Source organism: Astyanax mexicanus, chromosome 22, assembly GCF_023375975.1.
Source record: "Astyanax mexicanus isolate ESR-SI-001 chromosome 22, AstMex3_surface, whole genome shotgun sequence".
NCBI lineage: Eukaryota > Metazoa > Chordata > Actinopteri > Characiformes > Acestrorhamphidae > Astyanax > Astyanax mexicanus.
This window is the reverse complement of record NC_064429.1, coordinates 29,981,645-29,996,337: the sequence shown is the minus strand read 5'-3', so window position 1 is coordinate 29,996,337 and position 14,693 is coordinate 29,981,645.

Genomic DNA, 14,693 nt, shown 5'->3' with positions numbered 1-14,693 from the left:
ACCTTGTCCAAAGCTGCAACAATAATTTAACATTACCAGAACATTGTCCCTCAACATGAATCTATCCATTTTTTTCACATTCCCACATTCCCAGTTGTTTTCTAAACTTTCTATTTCTGTCCAGATGTTTACGTAACGTTTGCAACAATAATGTAATGTTCCCAGAAGGTGTCTTGAAATGTTACCTCAACATCCCTAATGCTCCTTGAACACATGTTCTGCAATTACATGAATGTTATTAAACATGTCACCTCCACCTTATTTAAAATTTTCTTAACATTTCCACAATGTTATCTCACTTTTTCAGAGATGCATAAAGTACTAGAGAGCCAGACTTTAGAAGTCCAAGTGCTCTACCAAAAAAGTGACTTGAGTAGAAGTTGAAGTGTTCTTTAAGCTTCACACTCAAGTGTAAGTACTAAAAAATGTAAAAAAAAATAAAATAAAATAAAAAAATGTTGTTCTTAACTATTGCGAGTAGTTCATTGTAAAATGTAGTACTGAAATACTGAAAGTAAAAGTACAGTAGGTAGGTAGTAGGTGTTGACGAAAAAGAATAGAAATGAATGTAAGAAATGAGTGATAAAAGAAGCTATAAATAGATGAGTGTGGGTCAGTATGACTGTGAATTAGTTGGGATTAAATGAGGGATGACGTGAAAACGGCAAATAAACGAGTGTGGGTCAATGATTGAATGAGATTGAACACCTCATATAATCAAACCAGGTAATGAATATATGGCAGAAAAATAAGAAAAAGAACAAAAATCTAAACATTTTAACCACAACTGATCAAATTGGTTACCAGAGGTGGAAAGTATTGAATTACATTTATTCAAGTTACTGTAATTGAGTAAATTTTATGAGTAATTTGTAATTTTTTAAGTAGTTCTTAAAATAGGTAATTTTACTATTACTCAAGTACATTCTGACACAAGTAATTTACTTTGCTACATTGGAAAACTCCCAGTTACTGAGTAAAAAATAAAATGCTGGGAAAAAAAATGATTGTCTGAATTAAAAATAGAAAATTGGCGTGTATGTGCCGGCGCGCGGATATAGCAGTTAAAGCATAGCAATGGCAGGTTAAAAATTAATAATGAACTGTAAAACTATAAAAATACATTTTATAGTCACCCATATGACCATAACTTTTTAACAGTAAAGGAAAAAAATGGATCATAGAAACCTATACCACTAAAAATGTTTTATGGGTGGTCTGAACAAATGCTGCCTGAAAGGTTTAAAATATTATGTGGAATAATAGTTAATTAAAATCGATTTAATTTATGAGTTGTTTTTACTTTTTTACATCAAATAATTAAAAGTAACTATGTAACTTTTATTCAAAGTACATTTTAAATTGAGTACTTTTTTACTTTTACTCAGGTAGATTTTTAGATGGGTATTTTTACTTTTACTTTTACTTGAGTAAAAGTACTTTTACTTAATTACAATTTTTCAGTACTTTTTCCACCTCTGTTGAGTACTGATTAAAAGCATAACCATAATTAAATATTGACTATGTCGTTCGGATGCATCGTATAGACTGTGAAGTTTATGGTTTTTGAACATTTCTCTGCTCGGTAAAGCTAAGAAAATACGTTTTACATGATATCAGCCCTTTAGTCCATGCCTCATGGTTCTTGGGCACCTCAAACAGCCCCAGGTTTAATTGCCAGTCCTGGTTAAAGTGCCCTCTTAAACAGACAATAAACCAGCAGCCTCAGGGGAACAAAAACGCCATGCTTAATGGCACCATTTAAACTAGCCTATTATCCTGTCTCAGGTTTATAGCTCTTTCTACAGTGCTGTACAGCTGCTGAATTCTGTATGAAGGCAGTATATGAAGAGCGGAACCACATGGAGGAGCCCAGGCCCATGTGTCTGACCGGATTAAGGCGTTAAAATAAAGTCCCGTATTGAACGTTTAGCCGGTGGGTCGTTAATCGCAAGGACCACTGGAGGTGAGGGTGGCTGAAGAATGAAAAACATTTCGATACGAATCAGCCGAGACGTCAATCAGAGATCCGTGAGCAGCTGTGAGAAATGTTCTGTCGCGCAGAACAAAAAGACCCTGTCCACTAAACCCGGCGGCAGCAATAATGCAGAGCAGGGTCAGCACTCAAGCATCACTCTACACAGTAAATCACTACAATCTCAGCTAGCGTACCGCTAATGCAGGCATGTATCTGTGTGCTCAGCGAGTTCAGCAGCAGAAGAAACTCATTAAGCCCCTCAGTCGATCATGATCAGACCAGAACCGACCAAGACATTTCACTGGAACTTGATCTCTGTCTGCAGGAGCGGCGGTTAGCATGATTAGCGATGTCTGCGCTGTAAGCAATGTAAGGTCTTTTTTTCTCCTCGCGTGAGGAAATGGGCTGAGCTGCACTCTGCACCGTGCTTGGCTTTACAATAATGAGATTATAGCTATGTCAGTTACTCACTTTACAAAAAAAATCTATACAAATAAACTACTTGCTGAATTGTCAATGATTAATATGCGATTAGCATGATGATTAGACTCTATGCCTAATGCCAGTCATGGTCTAGAGCCGTGGTAACTTAAACTCAAACTTTGGTACGTGTATCACTGGTAGGACTTAAAGAATCCCAAGGTGGTAAACTAGATGGCCATAGAAAAAAAAAGTAATTCTATAAAGTTTCCACCTGTAATTATATTGTACTATTACATCTGCTTGTGTTTAGTGATTTACCTGTTAGAACCTGTATGAAAGCCCACACTTCAGGACTTCATTCTCAGAACTACACTTTCATAATTACTATTTTTTTCTCCCATTTTTTCTCCCCACTTGAGCAATCCTGTATATCCCCCATCATTAGTAAGGCCGCAACACAAGGAGAACATGTGAAGTCAGCCATCGCTTCTTTTCCAACTGTTGCTAATGCAGCATTGCCGAGTAGCATCGCAGCGCACTCGGAGGAAAGCGCAGCAACTCAGTTCCGATATATCAGCTCACAGACGCAGCCTTGTGCTGCTCAACATCACCCTTTGGAGTGATGAGGGGAGAGAGAGTGCCATCTACTGTATCCAGAGAGGGTAAGGTCAATTGTGCTCTCTCAGGGCTCTGGCTGCTGATGGCAAGCCACATGACCAGGATTTGAACAAGCAATCTTCAGAGTTTCATAATTATTAACTTCACTTTCATGGGCTCTAGAGTAAAACCCTGTGGAATGCCACAAGATATGATATATAAACCAACAGTTCACAACCTTTTTTTCATTAAAGTTAATAGCTAAATAAGGTAGTAAACACTGTAATCCTTCTAAAATGTCTCAGTACTTACTATACCTACCATATTACTAAATTACAGTGTGCAAAAGCAGGCAAGCTCCACACAACAGGTGAATAAAACGATTGGCAAAAGGTGTGTTCCTGTGTGTTCCTGTGAAATGGATTGTAGGTGGTATTTGGAAGTTTTAGTTTGGTCATTGGTGGTACATAGTCTAAAAAGTTTGAGAACCACTCGGCTAAAGGGATATAAACTTCCAGCACTGAGCTGTGGAGCATATCATCCTCACAGCAATACTATGCCAGACAGTGGACACAGTTACTTCAACAAAAGCAGGATAAACTGAAGGCTACTCTTGATTTTGAAAGAAACTGTGACTAAACAGGTGTCCCCATACATTTCTCCATATAGCGTAGTGAAAGTAAAAGCTTACTATGCATTTAAATGTAAAGGGCTGAAGGAGGAGCTTGGAAACAACCGTTTGCAATGTCACTAATGGAAGAGCAGACAGTCCAAGGCCTAGGCGGGGCTTAAGACTGAAGACTGGAGTAGAACAGCACTTTAGACCTCTACTATAGAATAAGCTGCAAGCCAGCCAAGGTCAGAATTCATCAACAGCTAGCAAATGAAGGCGCTCAGCTTGTTCCATTACTGAATGCCCTTGCTAGGCACTAAAAAAAGGACATTCCTAGAATCCTCTGTCTTCTTTTTTCTTCCAATCTCTGAAATGAGCGATACACCAGCAGATAAAAATGGTTTACGCTGCCATCTGTGACCAAGGGATCGTAATTCACTGCGCATTAAGCACCACCGCATATATCTGCATGAGGGTCCTAATGGGCCGGGCCATTTCACAGATCAGATTCATCCCATTTCATCGGCTGACTGGGTCGCACTCAGGGACCTGTTACAGTTCATCTGTGCTGTTCTCTGGTCGTACCTGCAGGAGTGGCTCAGAGAGGGCAAAGTAAGAGGCTGCTGTGGAGAAGATGAGGGACTAAAGCTGAAGTGCCCGTCTGTCCTGTTCTGAGAGTTTAAGGAGTTCATCCCCAGAGCTGGCAAAGAACAGCAGCCTGGATCCTCTTTATTGATAGAAGACTGTGCTATTTAAGCTCTTAATCTTGAGGGCTCATGAAGCTGTCATCACCTCAGATGTAGAGCTTTCTGGAGGAGAACATCATGATCAAGCACAGAAAGTGATTCTGAGGGTCAGTATTATTTACCTAGCATGTAAAGAGAGAGATTTGAGATTTTTTTTTTTACATTTTTTGCATTTGCTTGGTGCTTAGAGCGGAATATGATTCCCTCAGATGTATCAGTCTATTTAAAACTTCTGTCCATTCACAGGCTTCTGCCCAATCACAGGCTTCTGCCCATTCACTGGTTTTTGCCCAAAAGAAGCTTGTGCCTATTTAAGGCTTCTGCCCGTTCACAGGCTTCTGCCCATTCAGGGACCTTTGCCCACGCACAGGCTTCTGATTATTTACAGACTTCTGCCCATCCACAGGCTTCTGCTCATTCACAGGCCTCTGCCCATTCACAGGCTTCTGCCCATTCACAGGCATCTTAAAGAGAGGAGGCTTCTGCCCATTCACAGGCTTCTGCTCAGACACAGGCTTCTGCCCATTCACAGGCTTCTGCTCAGACACAGGCTTCTGCCCATTCACAGGCTTCTGCCCATTCACAGGCTTCTGCCCATTCACAGGCTTCTGCCCAGATACAGGCTTCTGCCCATTCACAGGCTTCTGCCCATTCACAGGCATCTTAAAGAGAGGAGGCTTCTGCCCATCCACAGGCTTCTGCCCATTCACAGGCCGCTGCCCATTCACAGGCTTCTGCCCATCAACGGGCTTCTGCCCACTCACAGGCTTCTGCCCATTCACAGGGCTCTGCCCATTTACAGGCTTCTGCCCATTCACAGGCTTCTGCCCAGTCCCAGGCTTCTGTCCACTCACAGGCTTCTGCCTAGGCACAGGCCTTTACAAATTTACAGCCACAAACCTCTGCCCATTCACATGCTTCTACTCGTTTAAGACTTTTGCCCATTCACAGATTTCAGGACATTTCAAAAGCTTTTGTCCAATCAAAGGCTTCTGCCCATTCACAGGCTTCTGCCCATTCACATGCTTCTGCCTACTCACAGGCTTCTGCCCATTCACAGGCTTCTGCCCATCCACAGGCTTCTGCCAATCCACAGGCTTCTGTCCATCCACAGGCTTCTGCCCATCCACAGGCTTCCGCCCATTCACAGGCTTCTGAACATTCACAGGCTTCTGAACATCCACAGGGTTCTGCCCATTCACAGGCTTCTGCCCATCCACAGGGTTCTGCCCATTCACAGGCTTCTGCCTACTCACAGGCTTCTGCCCATTCACAGGCTTCTGCCCATTCACAGGCTTATGCTTACTCACATGCTTCTGCCCATTCACAGGCTTCTGCCCACTCACAGACTTCTGCCCATTCACAGGCTTCTGCCCATCCACAGGCTTCTGTCCATCCACAGGCTTATGCTTACTCACAGGCTTCTGCCCATTCACAGGCTTCTGCCCATCCACAGACCTCTACCTATCCACAGACCTCTACCTATTCATAGGCTTCTAATCTTTCACAAACCTCCATTTGTTCCTAGATAGGAAAATATTTGCCTCATTTCATCTATAAATATATATTTAGGATTTCTGTTTGAAAGTTTCAAAGTTTGAAGCAAGATAGCTGCAGTGCTAATGTCCTAATAACACCTCTCCTTTTAAAGTAAAGTCTGTTAACTGGGCAAAACGTTTTGTTTGTGACGCATGTAGACGGATGTCTAGCAGTCAATGATCTTTCACCAGGGAGTACACTACCCAACAGTAACTGCCTAAGGCATTCGAAAAAGCATTTTTATATATATTTTTTTTCTGATTTTTGCATAATTTTCTTGTCCAGTGTATAATGGATCATAATCTAAAAACAATGAAACGTGTAATAAAATGCTGAGCAGTGTAAACACTAAATTTAAAAAGTGCTGATTACATGAGCTGAACGATGATGGCCTGGTTGAGTTTTTTTTTCAGTCCTGTCTGTCACTGGTGAGAGATCTGCCTGCAGCCTGTTTGTCTGTAGTTGAGATGTAAGCCTCCTGAGTACGTGTGAGAGGCCTGTCACCTCATTACAGTGTCTCTCCCTCTCTCTCACTGCCTCTCCTCATCTGTCCTTCTCACACTGTCCCAGCAAGAGATCAAACAGCACAACCTGCAGGTGACTGAACCCCACCCGTCTGAGAAGACAGTGTGATGAAGGGCTCAGAGAAATGTACAGAGGCTGGACCAGGAGCGAGAGCTATCTCGTACCCTGTGCTCTCCAGGTAAAAATCAGCAGCTGCAGGGTAGAGCATGATGGGGACAGTATTAAATGTTACTGTTGTCTCAGTCAGTGTTCGATTCTACTATCATATCTGGATATATGGAAGCCCATTTCCACAATCTAAAATTAACAAAAAAAAAAATATATAGCACATTTATTCTCTTATTATTAAGTAAACTGCTATCTCATAATTTTGAGATAGTAAGTCCTTATTGTGAGATAGAAAGTTCTTATTTTAAGATACTAAGTCAATATTTTGAGATACTTAGTAATTATTTTGAGCTACTAAGTAGTTATTTTCAGATACTAAATGATTATTTTGAGATAGCAGGTTATTATTTTGAAATACTAAGTCATTATTTTGAAATACTAAGTCATTATTTTGAGATACATGGTAATTATTTTGAGATAGCAAGTCCTAGCTATTAAGTCCTAAATCCAGCACATTTCTTATTATTAAGTAAACTGCTATCTCATTATTTTTGAGATACTAAGTCCTTATTTTGAGATAGTGATTATTTTGAGATAGCAAGTCATTATTTTGAGATACAAATTATTATTTTGAGATACTTAGTCATAATTTTGAGCTACTGAGATATTATTTTGCGATACTAAGTCATTATTTTGAGATACTAACTCATTATTTTGAGCTACTGAGTCATTATTTTGAGATAGCAAGTCATTACATTACATTACATTACATTACATTTGGCAGACGCTTTTGTCCAAAGCGACAAGTACAATGTACTTGTACAATGTAAAATAAGTTTAAAGGTAAAACATCTTTGGATAGGGATAAAAGGAGGTCAAATGGGGAATAATAGGATAGAGGAGTGAAGGAGGGGAAGAAGGAAATGAGGTTAGAAGTAGTTAGTGTGTTAGAGGTGTTAAGAGAGTAAGTGCTCTTTGAAGAACTCTGTCTTCAGGAGTTTCTTAAAGATAGCGAGAGATTCTCCTGATCTGGTAGTGGAAGGTAGTTTGTTCCACTGTTGGGGAACTCTGTCTAAGAACAGTCTGGATTGCTTTGTGTGAGTGTTTGGCAAAGCGAGGCGACGTTCATTGGAGGAGCGCAGCGGCCGGGAGGTAGCGTAAGCCTTCAGGAGCGAGTGCAGGTAGGAAGGAGCCTGTTCTGTCATCACCTTGTAGGCGATTGTAAGAGCTTTGAATTTGATGCGAGCATCAACTGCTAGCCAATGGAGCTCAATGAGCAGCGGGGTGACATGTGCCCGTTTTGGCTGGTTGAAGACCAGACGTGCTGCTGCGTTCTGGATCATCTGGAGTGGTTTTACTACACAGGCCGGGAGGCCAGTTAGCAGGGCATTGCAGTAGTCCAGGCGTGAGATGACGACCGCTTGCACCAGGAGTTGGGTGGCCTGTTGCGTCAAGAACGGTCTAATTTTTCGGATGTAATAGAGCACAAAGCGGCAGGACCGAGCAACTGAGGCCACATGATGCGTGAAGGAGAGTTGGTCATCAACCAGAACACCCAGGTTCCTAGCAACCTTTGTCGGCGAGAGAGAGAGAGAGTCGATACTTATAGAAAAGATGGTTTTGCTGGTATAACCAGAAGTTCAGTCTTTGAGAGATTTAATTGAAGGTGATGCTCCTTCATCCATGAGGATATGTCAGAGAGACACTGCGATATCCGTGCAGAGATTGAGTGACCTTCAGGTGAGAACGACAGGTATAGCTGGGTGTCATCAGCAAAGCAATGGTAGGAAAATCCGTGTGAGCAGACAACCTGACAAAGAGAGGTGGTGTATATGGAGAAGAGAAGGGGTCCCAGTACCGAACCTTAGGGAACCCCAGTGGATAAGGAGCGGGCTGAGGACAGCTGTCCTTGCCACGACACCTTGAACGAGCGCCCAGTGAGGTATGATCTGAACCATGACAGCACATTATCTGCGATCCCCATGTTTGAGAGTATAGTTAGGAGGAAGTCATGGTTGACTGTGTCAAATGCAGCCGAGAGGTCCAGCAGAATGAGCACTGAGGACTGACCTGCAGCTCTAGCAGTTTTCAACGCTTCAGTCACAGACAACAGAGCCGTCTCGGTAGAGGGTCCTTTTTTGAACCCAGATTCTGGTTCTGGTTCTGGTCCAGAAGGTCATTCTGGGAGAGGAAGCCAGAGACCTGATTTAGAACTGCTCTTTCTAGTGTTTTAGAGAGAAAGGGTAGCAGTGAGACCGGTCTGTAGTTGTCAACCTGGGCGGGGTTGAGAGAAGGCTCATTATTTTGAGATACATGGTAATTATTTTGAGATAGAAAGTCATTATTTTGGATAACTAAGTCATTATTTTGAGAAACTAAGTCATTATTTTGAGCTACTAAGTCCTTATTTTAAGATACTAAGTCATTATTTTGAGATAGCAAGTGTGTTTGCTTTTGGGGGGAAAAGCTTTTTCTTTCAAAATAACGATTTATTTATAATGAATAATGAGATAGTATCACAAAATAATGACTTACTATCACAAAATATTGAGATAGTATCTCAAAATAATATTTTAAAATAATGAGATTATGTATTAATGTATTATTGACAAAGTAGGACTACGATTAGTTAAATGCTTGCTGAACTTTGGCAGTGGGATATACAATCCACCTGGAACCCGGCATCTCACAAGTGTGTGGCCTTCCCAAGCTGTGCCTTGAGGTAATAGTTCATGATCAATGTTTAAGGTATACAACTAATTTAAATAATTACATTAAAAATAACCAAAACTGTACATAGGTGTGAGAGTTTGTATTTTTGGCTCCTGGGCTTCCCCTAGAGGATGGGAGAGTCATTCATTTTTACACCACTGCAGTAAATACAAATGATAAGCTTTCCATACTAAACAACTGTACACATGCATTTGTTGACAAATTGGACTGTGAAGTTAAAGGAGAACTCCGGTGTAAAATGGACTTTTGCTGTAGTAAAACATGATAAAAAGTACTTACCTTTGATGAATGGCAGTTTTGAATTTTGAATTGTCCAAACATTCTTCAGACTGGGTGACACGGGGCATAATTTGCTCCGATAAAATTTTTTTTACACCGTTATCCAGCTCAAAGTAGCTCCACACCTCCTTGCTAGAATCTGGAGAGCCCTAACATTTAAAACGAGGCATTAATAACTTAAAAAATGCACAAGAAGCTTATTAAAAAACACTGTTTACCTCATTTAACGCTAGCTTCAGCTTTGAGCGCCACCATCTTTGTACTGATAATAACGGCCCTTACTAAGCGTTCTTATAATGTTCTCTGTTGGCTGTGCTGTTCTCAGTGTCTTTCAGCTGATTGCCATTTGATTAAAGGGTTCTGCAGAGTTAAGCCTTGGGTACAAAGATCTTTGTAAGTAAGCAATCCATTCCCTTGAGGGAATGTTAGGAGATGGTGTAGGAGGTGTAGGGCGGCTCCCCAACAGCAGATTGAGCGACTGTGGTGTTGGTGGGGGGTGTAAGGGAAGGGTGCTTTGGTTTGATTTCCTGGGAATGACTTTCTTGACCCTTGATGAAGAGTGCACTAAAAAGAAATGAGGTCAGGGAGGTGGCTGTCGAGAACTGGGACACGAGTGGGCCATGTAAAAAGGCGGATCAATACAGCGCAGGAGTGGGACATGAAGCGAGATCGATGCGAGACAGAGGAGTGGAGTGGAGGGAGAGAAACAACAGACTCGGCTTAGGCACCAGGGAGTTTAGAGGGGAAAAGACCATATAACATATTGACAAAAAGCACAGCACCCTGAGAGTGACGCTCTCTGACTGGTGTGAGACATTGACACGAACTGAGGAGAATTCAATTTGAAAGGAGGTGTGAGGGCACAATCAATAACATCGTAATTGAATCTCATAACCCGTTACAGGTGACATCTGTTTACACAACAACCATAATATAGCAAGATTCCAATAAATACTTTGGCAATAAATCTGGTGAGAGAACGGCCGAGAACTTGTTGCAATCTGGCATCTGGAGACATTCCTGGAAACCCTTGCTGTATGTGGACAAGCATATTACATACAGGGGCTGGACAATGTCCCGGCGGACAGTTCTGGTGGAAACAGGAGAGTTGAGGTGCACATTGAATTCTGCCGTGATTTGGGCAGCCGTGGTTTTTGTTTATCTTTTTTTGGATACAATCCGGGTTAGCACCTGAACATCCCTTTCAGACAGCTTTCTCTTACAGGGTCCACAGTTAATCCTGTTGGATGTGGTTGGTCCTTCTTGGTGGTATGCTGACATTACCCTGCTGACGATACCGTGGCTCTTGATACATCACAAAGACTTGCTGTCTTGTTCACAGATGCTCCAGCAAGACGTGCACCAACAATTTGTCCTCTTTTGAACTCTGGTATGTCACCCATAATGTTGTGTAAATTGCAATATTTTGAGCAGAACTGTGCTTTTACCCTGCTAATTGAACCTTCACACTCTGCTCTTACTGGTGCAATGTGCAATTAATGAAGATTGGCCACCAGGCTGCTCCAATTTAGCCATGAAACCTCCCACACTAAAATAACAGGTGTTTCAGTTTCATTGTCCAATCCCTGTATACAATGTTAGTGTCCCTAGTTTCACTACTAGGAGCAACGGGACTGTTCGGCACTAACATCTGGGGCAGTGCTTTACTACATAGCAAAGGCAGGATTGAAGAGCTCACCATGGTTCATCCTTACTCCAACCTTACTCTGATCATCATTGGTTGCCAGACAGATTCTGGATTTGGTTTTAAAGACAATACAGTTCCAGCAGTCTATAGCAGTCCAGCTTACTTGTTTATGACACCACTGAAAAACAAATGAAGGTGAACACTTCTGTGAATTATGCCAACTTATGGATATGCTAGATTGTTAAGCATAATGCTCCCCTGTCATTAACTGTCTGTGAACTGGACAAAATGTCTTTGAGTGCATCTTAGAGGCAGACATCCCACACTTTGAGAATGCATCAGTGGGTGCTGGGCTATAGTGGCACTATTTGTTGGGGGCGTATTTGTCGTGGCATTTTTTTTTCAATGAAGGGGTCGTGTCACTATTTGTTAACAAGCAAGCCTGAGGGGATCGAGGCGCTATTTGTTGATGGTGGGTGTGTGATTGCCCTTTTCTTTTTTCTTTTAAGGGGGAGTCGCATTTATTTTGTTATACTTTGTTTTTCTCGTTGCCGACCCTTTTTGTTCTTTTTGATCTCTCTTTCTTGCCTAGTAATTTTGTTATTGTTAGGTCTCTCTAGTTATCAATCTTTGCCTAGCTGATTTTTTTTCTAGTGTTTGGATTCCTTGTGTATGACCTCCTTTTGCCTGGACACGGTCTGGTATGTTGTTTATTCACGCTCTCATTTTGGCTCCTGTGACATCTAGTCTGATTCAGTCTAATTCAGTCCGAGTTACCGAGTGCCCTTTAGGACAGGATTACTCTCTTCTGTTTTGAGGTCAGTCGTAGTTTAACAGCTACTCTTCTTAGACTCTTCCCCACCTTAATAAACCCATACAGCCCCCGCTGCTCCACCCGCAGCTTCTACACCTCAGACCTCATTTATTTTAAAGCAGCAGGTAAGTAGGTCAGGGCGTGGAAAATCTGGACCCCCCTCCAGCTCCTGCGTCATGGGCAATCAGCCCCGTGAGTAATTACGCACACGATGCCGCTGCGCTTGCTGTGTGCGAGAGAGCAGAAATATGAGGGAATGGCCAAAAATGAAGCTGAACTGATTTTACATTGTTCGTGAAGCCAGCGGCCCTCAGCTTACCTCAACCTTCAGCCGACTACTGTACAGCATGTCTGCAGCTTCTTGCACCATTGCATTGATTTTGTAGGGCAGTTTGTAGTTCCATAACCATAAGAGACTGTAGTCCTGTATCTGTTTCTCTGCATACGTTATAATTATTATCCTTCTTTAACCCCTTTTCTTCAATGTTCAGGACCACCACAGAGCGGCTATGTATTACTAAGTATTTAGGTGGTGGAATATTCATTTTCAGCACTGCAGTGACTGTACTGGCATGGTGGTTGTGCTGGCATGTGGCTATATACAGCTCTGGATAAAAAAATAAGAGACCACTTAAAAATGATGATTTTCTTTGATTTTACCAAATTGAAAACCTCTGGAATATAATCAAGAGGAAGATGGATGATCACAAGCCATCAAACCAAGCTGAACTGCTTGAATTTTTGCACCAGGAGTGCAGGCATAAAGTTATCCAAAAGCAGTGCGTAAGACTGGTGGAGGAGAACATGCCAAGATGCATGAAATCTTATGATTACTGATGATTAAAAACCAGGGTTATTCCACCAAATATTGATTTCTGAACTTTTAAAACTTTATGAATATGAACTTGTTTTCTTTGCATTATTTGAGGTCTAAAAGCTCTGCATCTTTTTTGTTATTTCAGCCATTTCTCATTTTCTGCAAATAAATGCTCTAAATGACAATATTTTTATTTGCAATTTGGGAGAAATGGTGTCTGTAGTTTATATAATAAAACAACAATGTTCATTTTACTCAAACATAAACCTATAAATAGCAGAATAAGAGAAACTAATTCAGAAACTGAAGTGGTCTCTTCATTTTTTCCAGAGCTGTACAGTATAATGGTTGGTCTGTTGCATGGTAGAAGATAGTGATATTAAACCAAAGCTCTGTACTGTTCCTCACCATCAAGATGCAAATAGATCCCTCCCAAATGATCCAGACAGCCGTAATGATTCAGTCTGAAGTCTGTCCCACATTTTAGACCAGACTGCCTCTTGAGTGAGACACATAATACAGGGCAGCCAATCAAAACAGAGCACATTCCTGTATATAGACCCATATTTACGGGACACTCTTACAAATTCTATTAGTGGAGTTTAGGAGATAATAGAATAAGAAAAATAACATCAAAGTAGAACATGCGTTCTTGGTCAAGCCCTATTCAGACTTTTGCAGGGGGAGATGGTGTAGTGCAACTATTACCAAGGCTTCTCAAGCCTCGACAAGTGGGTTTAATTTTCCAACAGGTGCTGTGGATAAGAATTTTTTTTACGTTTTTCTCAAGTATAGAGGCTCTTTTTGAGACATTTAGTTCCATTGTAAACAGCACAGATAACTTGGTTAATTGAAGTCCTTAGTCCTTAGTCAAACCTTAGTCAAATCCCGAAGACACGCCAATGGCCATGTTTAAAGTTTCTCAGAGAGCCATGGTTATCGCTCAAGACAGTCACTAGAAGAAAGTTTGGATGTGGTGCAATAAGTGTCCAAGAAAAATTTCAAAATGTTCACCTCAATACCCTAATAAATAATGTGGAAATTTGCCATTTTTGCCGTTTTTCTCAATCATTGAGGCTCTTGAGGAGACAATTACAGGGGTTGGACAATGAAACTGAAAGACCTGTTTTAAGACCAAAATAATTTATTGTGGTGACGGACAGTTCTGGTGGAAACAGGAGAGTTGAGGTGCACACTGAATTCTGCCGTGATTTGATCAGTCGTGGTTTTATGTTTTTGGATACAATCCGGGTTAGCACCCGATCATCCCTTTCAGACAGCTTCCTCTTACAGCGTCCACAGTTAATCCTGTTGGATGTGGTTGGTCCTTCTTGGTGGTATGCTGACATTACCCTGGATACCGTGGCTCTTGATACATCACAAAGACTTGCTGTCTTGGTCACAGATGCTCCAGCAAGACGTGCACCAACAATTTGTCCTCTTTTGAACTCTGGTATGACACCCATAATGTTGTGTATATTGCAATATTTAGAGCAGAACTGTGCTCTTACCCTGCTAATCGAACCTTCACACTCTGCTCTTACTGGTGCAATAATGTGCAATTAATGAAGTTTGGCCACCAGGCTGCTCCAATTTAGCCATGAAACCTCCCACACTATAATCACAGGTGTTTCAGTTTTTATTGTCTAACCCCTGTAGTTATTTCATAACACAATGCTTACACAAGTGAAGCTGTGAAGTGTGTTGGATTTGACTGTACAGATAAAAGTAGTTTTCCTCATGGAGATGTCCTCCTCCTGCTCTTCCCTTCACATCCCTTCTGCCCCCCAAAATGAAGCCAAGCAGACGTGACCTGATTGGTCATGTCTGGAGTTTCTCAGAGAGCCATGGGTATCCCTCCAGACAGTGACTG